The sequence below is a fragment of the Globicephala melas genome, chromosome 5, assembly GCF_963455315.2.
Source record: "Globicephala melas chromosome 5, mGloMel1.2, whole genome shotgun sequence".
NCBI classification, from domain to species: Eukaryota; Metazoa; Chordata; class Mammalia; order Artiodactyla; family Delphinidae; genus Globicephala; species Globicephala melas.
Genome location: NC_083318.1, coordinates 132,666,776 through 132,690,323, shown reverse-complemented (window position 1 = coordinate 132,690,323; position 23,548 = coordinate 132,666,776). Strand labels below are relative to the sequence as shown.

At 39.8% G+C, this 23,548-nt stretch overlaps 1 protein-coding gene and 1 long non-coding RNA gene across 2 annotated transcripts in view; one reads left to right on the top strand and one right to left on the bottom strand.

Moving 5' to 3' along the window:
- The window catches only part of DSPP (dentin sialophosphoprotein), a 107,098-nt gene that overhangs the window by 48,622 nt on the left and 34,928 nt on the right, over positions 1 to 23,548 (top strand). Inside the window, exons 2-3 of the mRNA XM_030865709.2 lie at positions 19,245 to 19,336; positions 20,369 to 20,449. The gene's annotated coding sequence lies outside the window, so the exon portion shown is untranslated. The remainder of the gene's footprint in view (positions 1 to 19,244; positions 19,337 to 20,368; positions 20,450 to 23,548) is intronic.
- The window catches only part of LOC132597372 (uncharacterized), a 272,819-nt gene continuing 269,868 nt past the window's right edge, over positions 20,598 to 23,548 (bottom strand). Inside the window, exon 4 of the long non-coding RNA XR_009564136.1 lies at positions 20,598 to 20,645. This is a non-coding gene — a long non-coding RNA (uncharacterized lncRNA). The remainder of the gene's footprint in view (positions 20,646 to 23,548) is intronic.

Here is a 23,548-nt window from a genome sequence, read left to right as displayed (position 1 = left end):
CTCACCTTGATCATCCTGTTTAAAATTGATGGCTCCCTTGAACTCCGATTCCTTTTACCCTATTTCAGGGGTCGACAAACTATGACCCCCTGTTTTTGTCCATAAAGTTTTATTGGAACACACCAGATTCGTCTTTTAATGTCTTGACTATGCTTGATTTTACCCTACAATGGCAGAGTGAGAAACAGTGTGGCCTGAAATGTGCATGGCAAGTCTTCAATAACTGTTTGTTGAATGAATGAATGAATGAATATAAAGTGTTCCACAAAGATTAGACAGTTAGTTATGATCATGATTATTATTTTAATACATCTACAACTTTTTGAAAGGGGAGGATATCCATTATACCAGCATATATTCTGAACCTAGCATGTAGAAAATTGTGACCAAACTTTCTCACCTGCTGCAGGAAGCATGCGCCTGTAGGTTTGTCTCTGAGCCTTATATACCTGCTTACCTCTGCTAGAACACCTACACTATCCCAAGATAAACACCAGAGGAAAAGGCTTTTATATAAAAGTAAACATCTTCTGCAGCTCTAAGATGTTGGCTTTTGTCAGGGAAGTACTATTTTCATGTTCAGACAGAGGAATGTCTATTTTTACACTACAGCCAGACAAGACTTAACCATTGAGCCAAATGGGTAGGTGCATTTTCAAATTATGTCTTTATTTCACTAAAAGGAAGAGGGGAAGGGATAAGCTCACCTTTTGACCAAGGGAATAAAAGATTCAGACTTTCAGTTCCTTCAGCAATTGATACACTTTTTCCAAATGGGTTTACATTTCTTCATCACATCAACAAACACCAATTTATATAAAATAGTCTCTTTCCTATGCAAAATCTCTACATAGTCACTGCAAAGGCGTTAGGATCCCATCTAATCAGAAGTTTGAAATTTAGTTTTTATTTCTGCTTTTTTTTTTTTTTTTTTGCGGTATGTGGGCCTCTCACTGTTGCGGCCTCTCCCGTTGCAGAGCACAGGCTCTGGACGCGCAGGCTCAGCGGCCATGGCTCACGGGCCCAGCCGCTCTGCGGCATGTGGGATCTTCCCGGACCGGGGCATGAAGCCATGTCCCCTGCATCAGCAGGCGGACTCTCAACCACTGCGCCACCCGGGAAGCCCCTGGAGACATTTTTGATTGTCATGACTAGGAAGGCGCTACTGGCATCTTAGTGCTACTTAGCAACAGCCAGGGATGCTGCTAAGCTTCTATAATGCCCAGGATGGGATCCCCTACCCCTCAGCATCCCAACAAAGAATTTTCCTGTCCAAAATGCTAGTAGTACTGAGGTCGAGAAACCCTTACCGATAATATAGTTAGCAATTTCCTCTTTCTCTTCCAAGGCACTTGCTTTCTTGTTGCCTTGGTGATGACATCATATGCAACCTAGGGTTAATAACAGGTACCCATTTCCTCCTTCACTGGGAGGACATAATGACCATAAAGCACCGTAAACCATTCAAGCACTAAAAATCCCTAAGTGCGAGAATTATTAGTATTTATTAAGAGAGAATTATGGCTCCAGATTTTGTGGCTGTATTGCTTCAGGCCTGCTTTTTTAAAGTTTAAATAATTTAAGGGGGCTTAAAACCTCTATGTCAGCTGTCCCTCTGTGGGGTCACAGAGAGAAGGTCACAAGACACACAGTGCAGAAATCCATGTGAAAAATCCACAGCTGTCTTGTTCGCTCTTCTCAGTTTCTCCGTGGCTGTCCTGTTCCACAGCGTCTCCCCCTTCTCTGTCCTTTTCCCTGGCTTCCCTGGCTCCTTTCTCTTCCTGAAGGATAGCTTTGCTCCAACCTCTCATCCCTTCTCCCTTAATTCTCTGCTTATTTCATCAACTATCTTTTGTTACTCAAGCATTCCCTTGGGGTCTCACCCTTCACCCAAGAAGCTTCTTGGCACTTTTTCCTGAACAAATATAGTGTCCTTATAAGACAAATTTAGATGAATAAACTGTTCTTCATCTTAACATGAATATTTCCCCTTGGATGTTTATTAATTTTACTCCATCTCGTCCTTCTTATTTAAGTAACGGATAAACAGCAATCAGCTTAAAAAATGAAACCCAAAGAAAAGAATCACTTCACCTAAATATTAACCTGGGGCTGAAAAGAGAACTTTGTGGCTTTAAACTAGGCTCCTAATGTCTAAGACACCGAAATCGTCAAATTGCTGTTTGAAGAAACTATGTTTGCTTGTTTTTTAATTTTATAGAGGTCTTGGATTCACGGGGACATAGGGCAGGCATGGTAATAGTGACTGCTACCCCAATGTAGAACCCAGTTGGTAAGCTTGAAGGGTTGGAACCTTCCAGCTTCAACATACAGAACATCTTCTCACAGAGTTATGCAAACTAAAATAATATATTTTAAGGTGAGCTTATATGCATTTCTACTTAAGTTGTCACAGATTTTTAAGGGGAGTTTAGTGATTAGGATCTAACACAAGGCTCTTCCACTCAGCAAGCTGGAAACACTTGAGATGTAGAAGACTGAGCTGGGGAGGTCGTTGGTCCTCCCACTATGTCATTTCTTAGGTTTTTACATGTTTTCTTGAAAAAGGAGAAATATTCTATCTAGATCAATTAAATTCAAGAGAAAATGTAATTTACTTCCCATTTCACATCTAAAGTCCTGACATTGGTCTGCAAAGTCCAGAGGCTACGATGAGCCTGGTCTCGCTGACCTCACGCCCCACTGCTCTCCCCTCACCCACTCACCCTGCTCTGGAACACTGGCCTCCTTGCTGCACCTCAAACCCTTCAGATCACTCTGGCCCGGGGCCTTTGAACTTGTTCTTTCTTATGTTCTTTTCTACTTTATCCACCTGGCTCATTCTCTCACAACCTCCAATCCTTGCTGCAACTTCTCTTCCATGAGACCTCTTCTGACTGCTCTGTTTAATATTGCAAACCACACCTCTGCTTTCACCCCGCAGCTCTCTTGATCCTTTTCTCCTTCTCCCCTGCTCAACTTCTGTCCACTTTTACACAATAGTAATGATCTTCTAACAAACTAAGTAATTTACTCATTTATGATGCAACGTGTTTATATTCTGTCCGCCTCTGCTGGAATGTAAACTTCTCAAGGGCAGAGATTTTTGTCTGTTTTGCTCAGTAATGTATCTCAAGAGCCAAGAACAGTCCCCAGCTCACAGTAGCCACTCCTTATATATTTGACTAATAAAAGAATGAATTGGTTAAACACAGCAGGGACAGTTGTAGTTAGGACAGGAGCCCTCATGAGGGATTTGTGATTGTCAAGAGAGCAGCTTGAAGACACCACAAAACAAGTACAGAAGGAAAACAGAGATGGGGGGAAGCAGTGATATGTATTGCACTTCATAAATGTTCCTAGGGTTGACCTTGCTGATGGGCATCTGAGGTGCAGGAAAATGCTTGGTTATAGACGCTGATAGGCAACTGTTTCCAGTGGATTTTAGGAATGTGTGTGTGACAGGGAGAGGAGAGAAAAGGGAAAACATTGCAATGGTGTGGCTGAGACACTACGCGCCACACACTTGATCTCTCGTATCTTCCACCTCTCTGCACTCAACCCTCCTATTCATACATGCAGCATGCCATCTGGTTCTATTTTTATCATCAGACAAATATGACAAACTCAAGATATCTCTGGATATAACCTTAAATACCTCTCAGGGCCACAGTGAGACAAAACAACTTCATCTTTACCAGACACAAGACAAAGATGACTCATCAGACAAAACAAATCTAGTGTTACAAATCCACCTGTTCACCCTTGGGAAGCTGTTTGCACTTGACATCCCAGTTTGTTCTGACTGAATTAGAAAGCAGAACGGAAATGTTATTAGAAGATGATAAGGTCATAGTTTGTGCATTCTTCTCCAGGATGGGGGTGTTGATAGGGAGACAGCTCTGAGCCTGAGCTCTGGATTAACTTGGAGGATAGGAATCAGACTGCCTGGGTTTAAACCTTTGCTTCATTATTTAAGAGCCGTATGACTTAAGGAAAGTTATTCATCTTTTTCATCTTCAGTTTTCCCATCTGTGGATAGTACCAAGAGATTATATGAGGATAAAATGAGCTAATAAACACGTCAAGTATCTAGCATGGTGCCTTAATAAAGGGTATCTCTTAGGGACCTATAATATAGGCGACCAGGCTTCCTATATTAAAATTCTGGCTTTATGACTTACTTGCTGTGCAACTTGGGACAAGATGCTTCACCTTATTTTGTTTCAGCTTCATTTTCAAGAGGCAAATTACTTACTGCAAAGGACTCTTATGAGGATCCAACAAAATGGTATAAGCAAGTAACTTAGGGAAGACCTGACATATAACAAGCGTGCAATAAAGCCATCGTCTATTACTCTCATTTAACACTACAATTACTACTACTACTACTACTGCCACCATTGCTTCTGCTGCTACTACTATATTACTAGACAATGTGAGAAGTTTGGGGAAAAAAACCCATAAGCTTTACTCTTAAGCAGACTTCTGTTTACAGTTTTTTTTTTTTTTTTTTCACTCTTGTGGCCTCTCCCGTTGCGGAGCACAGGCTCCGGACGCGCAGGCTCAGCGGCCATGGCTCACGGGCCCAGCCGCTCCGCGGCATGTGGGATCTTCCCAGACCGGGGCACGAACCCGCGTCCCCTGCATCGGCAGGCGGACTCTCAACCACTGCGCCACCAGGGAAGCCCTGTTTACAGTTTTTAAAAGCAATTTCCTTCACCTTCCTATCCATATTCCTTTGCTTATCACTGAAGTGCAATCACTTATCAATAGAAATGAGTGAGTGTTATCAAGATATTAGAGGAAGAGGATGTACTTCAGATTCTTGACTATAGAAGCAGTATTGAAATTCCTTGGGTTGTAATTTGAATAGCATCTTTGAGGGCAAAAGTTCCAGTTTTCCAGTTCATTTCATTTGTACTTGGACTTGGTGACGTACTGAAAATAATGAAAGGGTTGGGGAGCTGGTTATAACTGAGGAATTGCAGAAGAGATCATGAGTTGTCTACCAATATCTATTCTGTCCCTCTTTCTTTAATATTAAAACTCCCGGGTCATAGCTGGGCACTCTGCTTTTCAGCTGGAGACTTTATTTCCCAGATCCACTTGTAGCTAGCTGTGCCCTTATGACTAAATTCTTGACAATAGAATGACAACGGAAGTGATGTGTTCCAGTTCTAGGTCACACCAGTAAAAGAAATGGGTAATGCACACTTCTTTTCCTTTCTTTCTTCTTACTAACTGGGATGTAGTCATGATGGAGGGTTCCGAAGCAGCCACTTTAGACCCAGAGATGGAAGGTTCATAATGAGGATGACGGAGATGCCCTATAAACCTTGGGCCATCTCTGGACTTTTACATGTGAAACAACAATAAACCTCTATCTTGCATTAGCTACTAGACTTTGGGATCTCTTAGCCTATAACAAATACAGCCAAATTAGCTCAATAAAAATGGCACTGTATTCAACCACAATCATAAAGGAAGACAATTTAAATCAGTTTGAATGTAATGAAGACATTTTTAGAAAGGAAATACATCAGGCTTTGCGGTAGATCAATTTAAATTTAAGAGATTACATTATATTTTGTGCTTTAAAACATTTTCCAAGTCTTTTTCTCATACTTTGTGCCATGATGAAGGCCTTGCTCTAGTGATCAGAAGTAACTTGCAGTTATATCTGGAATATTATCAATTACCAGAGCTCTTTGGGGTTTGTGTTTAGATACTATTTTGTATGGTTAGAATTTGAACAAGTACCAATGTGATTATCCACATAACCTATAGTTAGGGTTTTAACATCATCAGTCCATGGATGGAGTGATGTAGACACCAAAGTATAATAGACACTGAAATTTAGGATAAAAGATAACTATATTAACATGCCAACAGAAGGTCAATACAATCACATCAGGAAACGACAAACTCAAGATTTGCATTGAATTACTTACTGTGAGCATGTACTGCTTTTATATATAAAACGGTCTTCAAAAAATTACATGCTAAAGTTGCAATTGATTATTTACAAGTTTAGAATTACCTTACAGCTTAGAGGTATTTACTCCGCCATGAGAGCGAGTCCAAGCATCCTTAGGAAGTCAGCATTTTGAAATATAATAAATGAAAATTAGTCAGTACACTTCAGAATCAGCATGTTAATGGAAATGGAAAGAAACAGGTTCATGTTGCAGTGTTAAATCCAAAAGAAGATAAGTGACCCCGCTGTAGAAAGGGAATGAAAATTGGACCTTTTTCTTTAGATTGTCATGGCCAAAGGGTGATTTCGTCTTATAGACTGGGATTGCGATTCACTAGGGAATATCTAAGGTGAAGGGAGCCTTCTATCAGGCTAGTATAGCTTTATAAAAATGGCTGTAGGAACATCCATGTCCTGTGCTTTCTTTCTTGCTCTGAGTTTTGGGATCTGATGTAGACCCACCATGCCAGAGGAAATGGGCGAAGTTTGCCTGATTTTGTTATTCCTGATATTCTAGCCTGCTGATAAGTCTTTTAGCAGATTATTTGGCATGGCTCAATGCCTATTTAGGTCAATGAAAAATATAAAGTTTCTAAATTTTTAGAGCTGGGACCAGATCATTGATCTCAGTAAAAGCCATCCACTGAGATTCGGTCTGAAATAGCTATCCTTGGTTTCATATCATTACATGTATTTTTATGCTAATTTTATGTTTAGGAAGCACTATTCTTTTTTTTTTCTTAACATTTTTATTGGGGTATAATTGCTTTATAATGGTGTGTTAGATTCTGCTGTATAACAAAGTGAATCAGCTATACATATACATATGTCCCCATACTTCTTCCCTCTTGCATCTCCCCCCCTCCCACCCTCCCTATCCCACCCTTCTAGCTGGTCACAAAGCTCCGAGCTGATCTCCCTGTGCTGCTATGCGACTGGGAAGCACTATTCTTGATTATTTAAACAGTTCTCAATTTTCAATTGGATGTACAAAGAAAGGAAAGGTTATATTGATCTAATAATACATGATTACTACACACCAATTAGCCTGGTGGAAAATACTGATAATATTAAATGCTGACAAGAGTGTAGAGAAACTGGATCTCATATATTGCTGGTGGAAATGCAAAAGGGGGCAATTACTCTGGAAAACAGTTTTGCAGTTTCTTAGAAAATTAAACATAAACTTACCATACAACCTAGCAATTGCAGTCTTGGGCATTTATCCTACAGAAATGAAAACTTATGTTCACACAAAAACCTGTACACAAATTTTTTAGCAACTTTAATTTTAGCAGTCCTAATTGGAAACACCCACATGTCCTTAGAAAGGTAAATGGATAAAGAAACCGACGTAAATCTATCCTGTGGAATACTACTCTGAAATACAAAGGAATGAATTATTGATACACACGTCAACCTGGACAGATCTCAAGGCATTATGCTAAGAGAAAAAAGTCAATCTCAAAAGGTTGCATGCTATATGATTCCATGTATATCACATTCTTGAAACAGCAAAATGATAGCGATCAGGTCAGGAGAGAACAGATCAATGGTTGCTAGGGGTTCAGGAGGGATGGGGATAGAGGGAGGTTGTGACTACAAAGGGGTGTCGCAGGGGAGTTTTGTGGTGATGGAATCTATACATGTGAACAAAATCTATGGAATCATACAAAACAGTGGGTATATGTGAAATCTGTGTAAAGTCTGTAGTCTAGTTAACAGTATTCCTGGTTTTGATAATGCACTATGGTTATATAAGATGCTACTTTTGGGGGAAGCTGGGTGAAGGGTTCACAGGACCTCTCTGTACTATTTTAGCAACTTCTTGTGAGTCTATAATTATTTCAAAATAAAAATTTAAAAAATAAGGATCACATTAACTCATCAACTATGACAATTTATTATTTATTTATTTCTTTATTTTGTGGGGAATAATGCAAGGAGGAGAAAACATGCTTTCATCAGAGCAGTTCTGCTTTTATCTGTTTATCCCTCTGGCAAGATTTCTTATGAAGAGAGAGTTTCTGGGATAAAGTTCAAAAACCACTTTTAAAAGGTTACAGAAATTTCTTGAGACAATAAAAATCAAATCATGTACAATAATTTAGTTTTTAATCAAGAAAAGTAGGTGTGCTTTACTTTTTAAATTTTTTTCTTTTTTGGCTCCCCAACCGGGGATCGAACCTGTGCCCCCTGCAGTAGAAGCAGAGTCCTAACCACTGGACCACCAGGGAATTCCCAGTAGCTGTGCTTTAGAAGGCAGTCTGAATTATTATTTATGGTAATGAAGGGTTACAACTTCCAAGGGAAGTGATCACAGCCTAGTGTTTTAGACATGGTATCAGAATTGGTTTGTTATGAAATTACAGATGCTGATGTTAACCATAGCTAATATACTGCTTGTTGCATTGCAGGGAAATAAAAGTGTTGGTGGATTCTTCCTCGAAGTCATTTAAAACTAGCTGTTAGCTGGTAGAGCAGTGATTTTTCAGTCTGAGAAAGTTATGCAAGACAAGGCAGCTGAAAAACTACTTAGCTTAACCTAACACAGGGTTTGTTGCCAATATAAACTGCATTGCTAAACATTCCAGAAATCTTTGTTCACTTCCATGAAATTTTGCTCCCACTCACATATTCTGGACAGCAGAGCAGTTTGAGGTGGTCATCAGCTGTCTCATGTAGAAATGTTTCTCACAGCATCTGTGGAGGCAACGGTTTCCTGGTAGGACCTGACTAGGTGCGGTTTGGACCTTTCACCCTCCATGCCCAACATATCTACCCAGAGCCCAATACGTCTTTTATTCCGGTGACCGATGCCTGATTACTGCTGTGGTACTTGGGGCCTCTGAGTAATTGTAGAGTTGGCCTGTGGTTGTCTTCCAGGAAATGGCAAGTACCACTTGCCCCAGTGTGTCCTGGCAGAATTCACTTGGGGACAACAGGAAACAATGCCATGTAAGGGCAACCGGCAGCAGCTGCTGCTTTTCTGTGGACAGCCGGAAGGTAGACCAGTGTGTCTCTTACACCATCTCTATGTCCCCTTCCTAAATCGATCGGATGTTTATCAGTGAGAGCTATGTGTGCATATACAGTGATCCTCCAAAGGACCTACATGAACTTTCACGCCAGAATCTGTATGCTTACTTTTGACCTTCTTCTACTTACAGTGACTCTGAGAATGTTTTTGCAGCTAACTTTTTCAGCAATATTGTCTTAGGGTCAAGTGTCACGGAAAGGTTTTCAAAGAGTTTCTCTGTTTTCATCATTTATTTGAAAGAACAGTGGCTTTATTAATTTGTGGCCAAAAAATGGTTTTAAAATATATAACTCGGGGCTTCCCTGGTGGTGCAGTGGTTGAGAGTCCGCCTGCCGATGCAGGGGACACGGGTTCGTGCCCCAGTCCGGGAAGATCCCACATGCCGCGGAGCGGCTGGGCCCGTGAGCCATGGCCGCTGAGCTTGCGCCCCCGGAGCCTGTGCTCCACAACAGGAGAGGCCACAACAGTGGGAGGCCCGCGTACCACAAAAAAAAAAAAAAAAAAAAAACAACCAACCAACCAACAATGTATATATATATATAACTCAATTCCCAGAATTAAATTTATCAGCTGAAGAAATCCAACTCTTCTCTGAGCTGTTAAATTTAGATATATAACGTGAAGTTGGAGCAGAAGAACAGGAAGCGTCTGTTGTTTGATGGGGGAGGCGCTCCTCAGACAGGTTCTTCTCAGGGGTCCTCACCATCTATCGCTCTTGGCTACTTGCCCCACTTTCCTACCACAAGAGGAATTTAATAGGGTGCTGCAATGAGAAGGTAAGCCATAGCAGGAAAAGCCTTGGGATGCCCTAGAGTGTTACGTGGCTATTAAAAGTAATAAATTAGAGCTACTCCAAATGATTTCCAGCAATTTCCACAACTTATTATTGCGTGAGGTAAACGAGGTGGGGTATGGAGCCTCAGTGATGGTCTCTCCTGCGTGCGGGTTGCGCATTTGCCAGGGGCAATAGCTAAGTCACCTTAGTGAATGGGACTATATGCCGGTCGCATGCATCGCCTTCCTCCCTGACACAAAGCTACTTCGCTCGGTTGCCCATTGTGCTGCCCGTGGACGGTGGTGCCGGGGAATGACTGATGTCACAGCTGCCCAGGGACTGGCTCAGTCATTTTGTCTACCTGGCTGTTCAGAGCCCCTTCCTTGTTGGTGCTCTTGGGTGGGTGTTGTGAGTTGTAAAGCTCTTCATAATTCATGGTTGTTCTTGCATGTCCAGTGATATGCCTGCTTCCTGGCCTTCCTTTTTCCTGATCGTCTAGTCTTTCTCCTTTTAGGCCTCGTAGTGGGTTTCACAGTTTCTCTTGGACATTCGTGTCTGCCTAGAGCCTCCGAATGTGACCTTATTTGGAAATAGTATGTTTGTAGATGTAACTGGTTCAAAGTCTTGAGATGACATCAAGGTGGGCCCTAAGTCCAGTGACTGTTCTCTTGTAAGGAGAGGACACTGAGAGATACGAGGAGAAGGCGGCGAGGTCACGATACAGGCAGGGATTGAAGGGATAAGTCTAAAGCCAAAGAATGCTAAGCATTGCCGGCAATCACCGGAAGCTAGGAGAGAGGCTTGGGATGGTTTCTTCTGCAGAGCCTCCGAAAGAACCAGCCCTCCTGATACCTTGATTTCAGGCTTCTGGCCACCTTGAGCTATGAAGGACTGTTTTTAAAAGGCCACCCAATTTGTGGCAGTTTGTATGGCAGCTCTAGGAAATTAGCATAGTTCCTAACCAGCGGACCAAGCATTTGCCACTGACCGTGAGTCCATGTATATTCTAACCTTGGGTTGCTTCTTTCTTCACTCCAAGTGGATGGTCAGGTACATGGCCTGAAGCACTACCCACCTGGGGGGACTTCCCTTATCATTATCTTTCAAGGCTACCCCTTGAACATTTATGATAGCAGATCTCGCTCATAAAATAAATGCGACATATGAAACTAAAATGTTCTGTATATTGAAAGCTATCTTTAAGAAGGTGAAAAAACTAAATGGAGGCAAAATATTTGCAACACCTTCGCAAAGAATTGATAGTAAGAATATGTAGGGCTTCCCTGGTGGCGCAGTGGTTGAGAGTCCGCCCGCCGAAGCAGGGGACACCGGTTCGTGCCCCGGTCCGGGAAGATCCCACATGACGCGGAGCGGCTGGGCCCGTGAGCCATGGCCGCTGAGCCTGCGCGTCCGGAGCCTGTGCTCCACAATGGGAGAGGCCACAACAGTGAGAGGCCCGCGTACAGCAAAAAAAAAAAAAAGAATATGTAAGGTGCATTTACAACCTAATAAGAAGAACACAGTGAGATACAATTTTAAACCCAATCCATTAGTAAATTGAATATGTCTAATATCATCAAATATTGGAGAGAATGTGGATTAATAGACTAGCTTATACTTTGCTGGTGGGAGTATAAATTGTTCAACTACTTTGGAAAATAATTTGGCATTATCTTTTAAAGGTAGAGATTCATATACTCTATGATGAAGAATTTTACTCTTGGATATATACTCAAAAGGAATTCTTCCACATACATTAGGAGACATACACAAGAGTGTTCATGGAAGCATTCCTGTTTGAAACAGCAAAAACTTAGGGAAAATCCACACACCCAGTAATAGGAGAACTGATAAATGGTGGTATATTCAGACAATGAAATATTTTACTACAAAGAAAAATGAAGGTAAATGTAACCTAGAAATAGAATTTGAGTAAAAAGTAAGCCCTCAACATTAGATATAACCATATACCCCCTCATTTTTTTTAAAAAAAGTTACAAATGACTAAAACTACCCAATGTACCTTAAAGAAATATTTATATTGTGTTAAAACTATCATTCTAAAAGACTAAGGGAATAATAGAAGTGGCTGGATGGTGACTTCCAGTGGAGAGAGACGGGGTGCAAGATAGGGAGGAGAACTTAGGTATACGTTAGAAATGATGAATGTTCTCATTTCCATGCCGGGTAGTACATATACAGGTATTTATTGTTTAACAAGAAAATATGAAAGTATAAATAAAGGCCATGCCTAGACCAAGGTCACACTGTGTCATGGACCAAGGATTATGATTAATCAAGTTTTAGGCACCTACTGTTGGAAACACAACAATTGGACTTTTATTGTGCAGAAATGTTCCTGGTTGTATCAGTATTGAGAGAAAGAAGAGCCCTGCACCTGGGACAGGAGGAGAGACAAAGTGGTGTCTGAAAGAGAAGGGGAAAGAAGCCCCAAGAAAGTCATAAACATGGCCTGAAGAGAAAGGCTTGTGAGAAATTCCCTGGGGGGATGGTCCAGGAGCTTGGAAAACAGAGATGTTAAGGGGTCCATTTTAAGTTGTTTCCTGTTCTGAGCTCTGGTGTAAGTAACCTCCATTAACCGAAGTCCACAGTAAGGTCTGCTACACAGATAAAATAAATGATAATAATAAACGTCTTCATCCATGACTCAGTTATTACACACACATTCATTGAGTTCCTACTGCATGGGGTATGGCACTAGGGATATAGCAGCAAACCAAGTAGGCCAAATGTCTGTCCTCATGAAGTCACTATATAATTTTTCAGCTGATGATAAATGCTAGGGCAAAATGAAGTAAAGGAGAGGGAGAGCCAGATGTGGGGTGATTTGTATCAGTAGTGTTTGGGGTGAATGAGGAGAAAGCAAGTACAGGACGGCTACAGTGGGGTGAGAACACAGAAAGGGAGACAGTGAGTGGGGATTCAGAATTCAGCAGAAGCAGGAATTTGTGGTGACAGGCATCTAGGAGAGCACAAGTTCCCTTTACAACAAATCATAGGAACATCGGAGAAGCCTCTGTTTTTCCCATCATATGCAGAATGTGGTTTGCATTGCTTAGTTTGTAACTTAAGGGAAAAGTTAATTCCAAAAGTTGGAGAATTTCAGGCCACTGCCATTATACTTCCAACATTTCAACTATTAAGTTGTTTACCCTCTTTTGTATGAGTGGTTCTTTACCTATAGGAAGAGTAGGGAGGATGGATATTTGTACTTTGAAAAGTTTTCCAAGTAATTCTGCTTCCCAACATCCCACTCCCCCAATCTCACCTCCCTCCATTGGTGAACATTTCTTATATACAACAGTGATTCCTAATTTGGTTATCCTAGGGTATTTCAAGTAATCTCAGGTTACAACATTTTAACAAAGTAATAAGTAAAATTAATAAGTAAAATTTAACATTTTTTAAATTTTTATTTATTTATTTAATTTATTTTTGGCTGCGTCGGGTCTTAGCTGCGGCACACGGGATCTTTGTTGAGGCACACGGGCTCTTTCGTTGCAGCGCGCGGGCTCTTCATCATGGTGCTCAGGCGTCTCTCTATTTGTGGCATGCAGGTTTTCTCTTCTCTAGTTGCGTCACGCAGGCTCCAGGGCGTGTGGACTCTGTAGTTTACGGCACGCAGGCTCTCTAGTTGAGGCGCGTGAACTCAGTAGTTGTGACACGCGGGCTTAGTTGCCCCACAGCATGTGGGATCTTAGTTCCCTGACCAGGGATCGAACCTGCGTCCCTTGCATTGGAAGGAGGATTCTTTACCACTGGCCCACCAGGGAAGTCTCTGATAACATATTTAATTTAAAAATAGTAGTATTCTTAAATGAAATGCCAGTGCCTCAATTTGAGAATCATTGTGTCATTTTTTTGATACTCTTTAATAATGGCCCCCTCTTCCCTGGCATTGTTTATTTCCAATGTATTGGAACTGAAACTGGGCAAAACAGTTAGATGAATGTTGAGTTAGCATAAAAGTCTCTCTTTTGGTCTTTCTATGTGTGTGTTTAAAGTAACTTATTAAATGCTTACTACATGCCAGGAACTATTTTAAGCTCTCCGTACGTATTATTTCATTGAATTCACAATATCCTCATGAGTTATATTCATTACTACCCCTACTTACAAGTGGGAAAACAAGGCACAGGTTTATGCAGCCAGTAAGTACAGTGCTGGATTGTCACCAAGGCAGTCTGACTCTTGAGCCTGTGACTTTAAATCATTTACAGTACTATCTTCAGTAAATACCAGTGCAATTAAGAGAATCATGTTCTAACATCACCCAACAGTCATGAAACTAGAATACACAAAATACTCCTTCTCACAGAAAGTGCAGAAGTTCTTATCGACCCATCATTTTAAAGTTTCTTGTTAAAATTCTTCAAAAAACTTGCTACCTTGAATTTTCAAGGTTTTCCAAGTTCATGATTATCAGCTCATGAATGCCGGAAGAGAAGATGACTCATTGCTGCCTAAACTAAAGGGCAGCAGGTTCTTAGTGAAAACAGTCCAGGGTGAGTTGATGACTAATTCTAAATGCCACATAGAATATGTCCTTTTATTTTTAGGGGCTCCAGGAAACAAAGACATCCAGGTATAAGCAGAGTACAAACATCAGTGGGCTTTGCCAGACAGCATAACTTAAGCATTTTATTTTGAGTAGAAAGAACTCGGTCTTTGTGCCCTACAAGTGTCACACTGTTTGCTTTCATACCATGTTCTTTCGTCTGCGGTTATTACTTCCTTCTCAAGTACACAGATAGAAACTTCTGCTTGTATGGAAAGAGAATTTTCCAAACTCCTATTTCCTTTCCCTACCACTTTCCATAGTAAAACAATAATTTTTTTTTTAATCTCAAGTTTCCTTTCCTCTTTCGACAGCTATTTTAGTATTTCCAGGATTTGAACACATGCACACACACATCACAATCGCCATCTCTTGAAAAAAAAGTTTTAGGAGCTCATAATTTCTCTATTCTGAATTTTTTCCCTCAAATCCTGTAATAAAGTTATCCTTAAGATATAAGCGAGAACTGTTGGTGGGAATGTAAATTGATACAGCCACTATGGAGAACAGTATGGAGGTTCCTTAAAAAACTAAAAATAGAACTACCATATGACCCAGCAATCCCACTACTGGGCATATACCCTGAGAAAGCCATAATTCAAAAAGAGTCATGTACCACAATGTTCATTGCAGCTCTATTTACAACAGCCAGGACATGGAAGCAACCTAAGTGTCCATCAACAGATGAATGGATAAAGAAGATGTGGCACATATATACAATGGAATATTACTCAGCCATAAAAAAAACGAAATTGTGTTACTTGTAGTGAGGTGGATGCACCTAGAGTCTGTCATACAGAGTGAAGTAAGTTAGAAAGAGAAAAACAAATACCCTATGCTAACACATATATATGGAATCTAAAAAAAAAAATGGTTCTGAAGAACTTAAGGGCAGGACAGGAATAAAGACGCAGATGTAGAGAATGGACTTAAGGACATGGGGAGGGGGAAGGGTAAGCTGGGATGAAGTGAGAGAGTTGCAAGGACATATACACACTACCAAATGTAAAATAGATAGGTAGTGGGAAGCAGCCACGTAGCACAGGGATATCAGCTCAGTGCTTTGTGACCACCTAGAGGGGTGGGATAGGGAGGGTGGGAGGGAGACGCAAGAGGGTGGAGATATGGGGATATATGTATATGTATAGCTGATTCACTTTGTTATAAAGCAGAAACTAACACACCATTGTAAAGCAATTATACTCCAATAAAGATGTTAAATAAATAAATAAATAAATAAATAAAAATAAAGCAAGGATCCCCCTTACATGCTAACTCTCCAAACTCCACTTATGACCAATCTGCCCTCAATTACATCTCTATCCTTTCATCATCTTCCTATGTCTTCCCTGGCCTGGATTCTGTCTAAATTAAGGCAACAGGCCATGAGATGTTGAGTGTGTCCATCAGCATTTTACTGTTGTTAGGAAACTGAACTGTATCTACCTTTCCCGCATTGGCTTAAAAACAAGATGCATTTGTATTGAACCAACACTTTCCAGGTATAATTTTTTTCTGGAACATATTTTCATTAAACTACGCATTTTCGTGTTTTTTAAAAAAAGATATAAGCAAGATAAGCTGTTTACAATTAGTTAAACACATAGATGCTGTGAAACCTCTAATGACCACAGCATTAAGAATTGCGTCCCATGGGTAGATATTGTAGCTATTGAAACAAAACTAAAGTGACAGAAACCACTAAACTTGTGGTGCAGGCTAACCTATTCCATCCTATTAAAACAATGCTGATTGGGACTTGTGGTTGCCAAGGGGGAGGGAGAGTGGGGGAAGGATGGAGTGCGAAATTGGGGTGGGCAGATGCAAACTCTATACGTAGAATACATAAACAACAAGGTCCTACTGTATAGCACAGGGGACTATATTCAATGTCCTGTGATAAACCATAATGGAAAAGAATATGAAAAAGAATGTGCACATATGTGTAACTGAATCACTTTGCTGTACAGCAGAATTTTTTTTTTAACATCTTTATTGGAGTATAATTGCTTTACAATGGTGTGTTAGTTTCTGCTTTATAACAAAGTGAATCAGTTATACATATACATATGTTCCCATATCTCTTGCATCTCCCTCCCTCCCACCCTCCCTATCCCACCCCTCCAGGCGGTCACAAAGCACCAAGCTGATCTCCCTGTGCTATGCGGCTGCTTCCCACTAGCTATCTACCTTACATTTGGTAGTGTATATATGTCCATGCCTCTCTCTCGCTGTACAGCAGAAATTAACACAACATTGTAAATCAACTATACTTCAATAAAACAAACAAAAGAGTATAATGTTGGAAAATAAGCCATTTTCCATTTTTTACAGAACTAGAACAAAATATCTTAAAATTTGTATGGAGACACCAAAGGCCCCAAATAGCCAAAGCAATCTTGAGAGAAAAAAACAGAGCTGGAGGAATCAGATGCCCAGACTTCAGACTATACTACAAAGCTACAGTGGGCTTCCCTGGTGGCGCAGTGGTTGAGAGTCCGCCTGCCGATGCAGGGGACACGGGTTCGTGCCCCGGTCCGGGAAGATCCCACATGCCGCGGAGCGGCTGGGCCCGTGAGCCATGGCCGCTGAGCCTGCGTGTCCGGAGCCTGTGCTCCGCAACGGGAGAGGCCACAACAGTGAGAGGCCTGTGTACCGCAAAAAATATATATATATATAGCTACAGTAATCAAGACAGTATGGTACTGGCACAAAAACAGACATATAGATCAATGGAACAGGATAGAAAGTCCAGAGATAAACCCATGCACCTATGGTCAACTAATCTATGACAAAAGAGGCAGGGATATACAATGGAGAAAAGATAGTCTCTTCCATTAGTGGTGCTGGGAAAACTGGACAGCCACATGTAAAAGAATGAAATTAGAACACACCCTAACACCATACACAAAAATAAACTCAAAATGGATTAAAGACCTAAATGTAAGGCCAGACACTATAAAACTCTAGAGGAAAACATAGGAAGAACACTCTCTGATGTAAATCACAGCAAGATCCTTTTTGACCCACCTCCTAGAGAAATGGAAATAAACAAAAATAAACAAATGGAACCTAATGAAACTTAAAAGCTCTTGAACAGCAAAGGAAACTATAAGTAAGACAAAAAGACAACACTCAGAATGGGAGAAAATATTTGCAAACAAATCAACAGACAAAGGATTAATCTCCAAAATATATAAACCACTCATGCAGCTCAATATTAAAAAAACAAACAACTCAATCCAAAAATGGGCAGAAGACCTAATAGACATTTCTCCAAAGAAGACATACAGATGGCCAAGAGGCACATGAAAAGCTGCTTAACATCACTAATTATTAGAGAAATGCAAATCAGAAAACTACAATGAGGTATCACCTCACACCAATTAGAATGGGCATCATCAGAAAATCTACAAATAAATGCTGGAGAGGGTGTGGAGAAAAGGGAATCCTCTTGCACTGTTGGTGGGAATGTAAATTGATACAGCCACTGTGGAGAACAGTATAAAAATAGAATTACCATATGACCAGCAATCCCACTACTGGGCATATACCCAGAGAAAACCATAATTCAAAAAGACACATGCACCTCAATGTTCATTGCAGCACTATTTACACCAGCCAGGTCACAGAAGCAACCTAAAAGCCCAAGACAGATGAATGAATAAAGAAGATGTGGTACATATATACAATGGAATATTACTCAGCCATAAAAAGGAACGAAATTGGGTCATTTGCAGAGATGTGGATGGACCTAGAGACTGTCATACAGAGTGAAGTAAGTCAGAAAGAGAAAAACAAATATCATATATTAACACATATATGTGGAACCTAGAAAAATGATACAGATGAACCAGTTTGCAAGGCAGAAATAGAGGCACAGATGTAGAGAACAAATGTATGGATACCAAGCTGGGGAAGCAGGGTCGGGGTGGTTAAAAAAAAAAGAAAAGGAAAAGAAACCATTTTCCATATGTTGAGAACATTCTGAAAAAACACTGTAAATTAATCCAATCAATCATGCTGAAGTAAAGCTGTTAGAAAATGTTGAGAAAAAACAAAACAAAACGATGCTGACTGGGATTCACTCAATTGATTTCACAACCCATAATCAGTGATGGCTCACCCTTTGTAAAGCAAGTACCAAATGTGGCACCCCTGGCATCACAGGAAAGTGGTTTTCAACCTGGGCTGAACTACCTCTGGAACTTTTCAGAAGTACAAATTGTCAGGGTCTCACATAGGACCAAGTAAATTAGAACACTCAGGGAGTAGTGAGGAAAGTTTCTGAAGCTTTTCACTTGACAGGTTTAGGAGGCAGCTGGTTAGGGAGAGTGACAAGAACGGGTTCATTTGTTACTGAGAAGTGAGATAAGTGAAGTGAGGGGTGAATCCAGGTTTTGTGGAGACTGAAGCTTGTACAAGTTTAGAGTACTTTTTAAGAAAAATAATATAAAATTAGGTAAGAAAATAACTTTTCTTGTAGAATGAGAAAATTAAGCACAACAAATAACACATTTTTAAAAGCCGGCAAATCTCACAAATATGGAAAAACTCATAAAAATATTTTTATTAACTGCCTTGTGTGGCTCTTTAATACTTTCTATTTTATGTTTATTACATTCATACTCTTTGATGTATGTTTAGAGAGAATAGAATGACTAGTTGGTCTTTGCTTTAGCATAGTCGATTGACATTTATTTTTTATTGATGATTGTTGAGAAAAGTTTCTTCCAGCTTCACAACTTATTATTGGAAATGTCACCATGAAAATTTCAGATTGCAGAAAATTTCAGATAGTTTTCCAGGGTTGCCATAACAAAACATCACAGACAGCATGGTTTAAACAACAGAATTTATTTTCTCACAGTTCTGGAGGCTGGAAGTCCAAGATCAAGGTGTTCTCTTGAGGCCTCTCTCCTTGGCTTACAGATGGCTGCCTTCTTGCTGTGTCCTCACAAGGTGACTTCTTGGTCTTTGTTGTCTGTGTTCTAATCTCCTCTTTTTATTAGGACACTAGTCAGATTGGGTTAAGCCTCACCCCAATGACCCCATTTTAACTTAATTATCTATTTAAAGGCCCTATCTCCAAATACAGTCATATTTTGCAGTACTGGAGGTTAGGATTTCAACATATGAATTATACAAATTTTGATGGGACACAATTCAACCTATAACATTGTCAAATCTGGAAAAACAGCTCTCATATTTCTTCCATTTATGAACATAAAGATTTCAGTTCATTAAAAATTTCCCTGTGCAGTTGTTGATTGTAAATACTCTGAATTAGTGACACATTGATTAGTTTTGTGTCTATGTCCTCATATATTGATCTCTTGCTATATCTTTGTAGATGTCAAATAAGCAAAAAGAAAATCTAAACCATTTTCCAATAATTCACCTTTCCTTGTTATTTAGATTTTCAAACAATCTAAACACCTACTTGTTGCTTCTGTTTGAAATTTATCACTTTCTCTTAATAAACTATTGCTTTTAGTATGATTGGAAAAAGATTTTACGGTTCCCTTTTCAACATTAGATTAATTTCAATTTATCTCATCCTCATCTTTACTGCTTTTGTAAAGCAGAAAACTTTTAACCTTTTTAGTTATTTATTTTAAATTTAGTCCCTTTAACTTTTCTTAGTTATTTATTAGATACATTTAAGTTATAAAAGAAGCTGTGCTTTATGCCAAAACCACATCAGTAGTTTGTAGTTCCTCACTTAAAATGAAAAACTATTAAACATCTTGCCAAATTGCAGTTGAACTTTGGTATACCATTTCCATAAAAATAATAATAATGCACGATGTTTTCATAATTGTGTATACTGCATCATTGAGTGTATAATCTTGACAGGAGAGAACTTCTGCTTTGACAAGCTGTAGATGAGAACTGAATCCTCCACTGCCATTTTGCATGTCTGGTGTTGGAAGCATTTTTGCAGACTAACTTCTGTCTCCATGGATTTCAAACCTTGTTTCTCATTGACAGCGCACATGCTTCTGGGGCTGATTGCAACATGAGAGGTTCATTTCTTGAACTGGCTGTATCCTTGCAACTTCACGACGCTAGGTGAGTTGGCACAGTGCGTGGTAGTGGTATTCCAGGAAGCTGTCTCTACACTGAGAGAGCTAGCAGTAACTTCACTATACACGGAAATGACTGTGAGTCATGTAAATATATCCCACTCACCTCAAACTGAAGATCTCCCCATTTCACCTTTCACTTTAACTGGACTCCAGAAGTGCCTGTGGCCACACCAGTGAACCTAAGAGGAAGTCAGAGAGGAAAGAGACAGAGGTCTTCACTAATTGTGGCTAAAATATCTTACTTTTGTAGATTTCAAAATCATATGACATGTGAATATATTTCTGGGCCCCCTTCCAGGGTTCTGGGAGGGGGTGTACAAGTGAGGGCACTGAACCTTCAGTATCACTGTATTCATGGAAAGCGGACCCTGGTTGAAGTATCCAAGAGCTCTACTGTCCCTATACCATAAATGTCACTTAAGATTTCCACCTAGTAGAGTGGTTCCCCAGTGCTTGTCTTCAAGTCAGAGTTGGTTCATGACAAAGGTGTCAATAATATAAAATGAAATGAAAACGATAAAGACAATGTGATATATGCATACCATATATCGTTGTCAACTATTCCGTCTTGAGAAAGATGATCACTTTAAAATGTAATCTTTCCTATTAATCTGGTGTTAAAATATCCTTCCTTATTTGAAATATTGGTGACAATAGAGAGTTAAGTATAACTTATATATCTCAAGTAGCTGAATGAAGTGACCTACTGACTAGACTCTCTTGGTATCATTCACTTGTACATTGGAAGATGTCTGTCAAAATCCGTTTTAGTCTTCTCATCTTGACAGTGACTTATCAAGAAGTCTGCTCCTATTTCATTAGAGTACAGAGAAGTTTGTTTTCTTATTTTTATAGGGCTAATTTTGTCATTAAAATATGTAATTCAAACTTAAAGTTTTACAAAATTATTTGTGGAGTATACTTTTTCTGCTCTTTTGTAGTGTGCCTGTTTAAAACTCTCCTTCATTGATTTGCCAGCATCAGTGCAAGCTAGAATCATTTTAGAAATGTGGTTTTATAATGTACTGAATAAGTCAAAGCTTGCACTATGATATTGCGTCCTTCTACTATTTTCATCCTCTGACGTGATGTTAGATACTGATGAAATGCAGCCCTGCTAAAAACAGCATCAACATTCCTGAATAATGAATCAGTCGTTTCCTGATTGGCAACTTGGGCATGTTTATGACATTAATTATCACATATTTTCAAACTTTGAAGATGACTTTGGTATAGCTTCCCGCCCACTCAAACACAGCAGGCATCGATTTACAGACAATACAGACATAATTATAACCCTGACAAACCAGAGAGGATGGTAAATTTCCATTATAACTGAGCACTTTGGCAGTACTCCACGCGAAGACCCTGACCTACCAAATCTAACCAGGTATTTCTTGTGGGGCAGATTCTTGCCCCACTCTGTCTCTTCCACAGAAAACACAGCCTTTGACATCAGTGAGAGGGTACTCTGCAGAAAAGAGGTTCAAGAATTAGCTTAGCTTGTGTGAAACAGTACTTGCCTTGAGTAAACGCATCACTGAGAAATTTATTTATGTTTTCTTTTTTTTTAAACATCTTTATTGGAGTATAATTGCTTTACAATGCTGTGTTAGTTTCTGCTTTATAAAAAAGTCAATCAGTTATACATATACATATGTCCCCATGTCTCTTCCCTCTTGTGTCTCACTCCCACCCTCCCTATCCCACCCCCCTAGGTGGTCACAAAGCACCGAGCTAATCTCCATGTGCTAAGTGGCTGCTTCCCACTACCTATCTATTTTACGTTTGGTAGTATATATAAATCCATGCCACTCTCTCACTTCGTCCCAGCTTACCCTTCCCCCTCCCCGTGTCCTCAGGTCCATTCTCTACATCTATGTCTTTGTTCCTGTACTGCCCCTAAGTTCTTCAGAACCATTTTTTTTTTTTTTAGATTCCATATATATGTGTTAGCATAGGGTATTTGTTTTTCTCTTTCTGACTTACTTCACTCTGTATGACAGACTCTAGGTGCATCCACCTCACTACAAATAACACAATTTCGTTTTTTTTATAGCTGAGTAATATTCCATTGTATATATGTGCCACATCTTCTTTATCCATTCATCTGTCAATGGACACTTAGCTGCAATGAACATTGTGGTACATGACTCTTTTTGAATTACAGTTTTCTCAGGGTATATGCCCAGTAGTGGGATTGCTGGGTCATATGGTAGTTCTATTTGTAGTTTTTAAAGGAACCTCCATACTGTTCTCCATAGTGGCTGTATCAATTTACTTTCCCACCAACAGTGCAAGAGGGTTCCCTTTTCTCCACACCCTCTCCAGCATTTATTGTTTCTAGATTTTTTGATGATGGCCATTCTGACTGGGGTGAGATGATATCTCATTGTAGTTTTGATTTGCATTTCTCTAATTAGTGATGTTGAGCATCCTTTCACGTGTTGGCTGGCAATCTGTATATTTTCTTTGGAGAAATGTCTATTTAGGTTTTCTTCCCATTTTTGGATTGAGCTGTTTGTTTTTTTGATATTGAGCTGCATGAGCTGCTTGTATATTTTGGAGATGAATCCTTTGTCAGTTGCTTCATTTGCAAATATTTTCTCCCATTCTGAGGGTTGTCTTTTCATCTTGCTTATGGTATCCTTTGCTGTGAAAAACCTTTTAAGTTTCATTAGGTCACACTTGTTTGTTTTTGTTTTTATTTCCATTTCTCTAGGAGGTGGGTCAAAAAAGATCTTGCTGTGATTTATGTCATAGAGTGTTCTGCCTATGTTTTCCTCTAAGAGTTGTATAGTGTCTGGCCTTATATTTAGGTCTTTAATCCATTTGGAGTTTATTTTTGTGTATGGTGTTAGGGAGGGTTCTAATTTCATTCTTTTACATGTAGCTGTCCAGTTTTCCCAGCACCACTTATTGAAGAGGCTGTCTTTTCTCCACTGTATATTCTTGCCTCCTTTATCCAAGATAAGGTGACCATATGTGCGTGGATATATCTCTGGGCTTTCTATCCTGTTCCATTGATCTATATTTCTGTTTTTGTGCCAGTACCATACTGTCTTGATTACTGTAGCTTTGT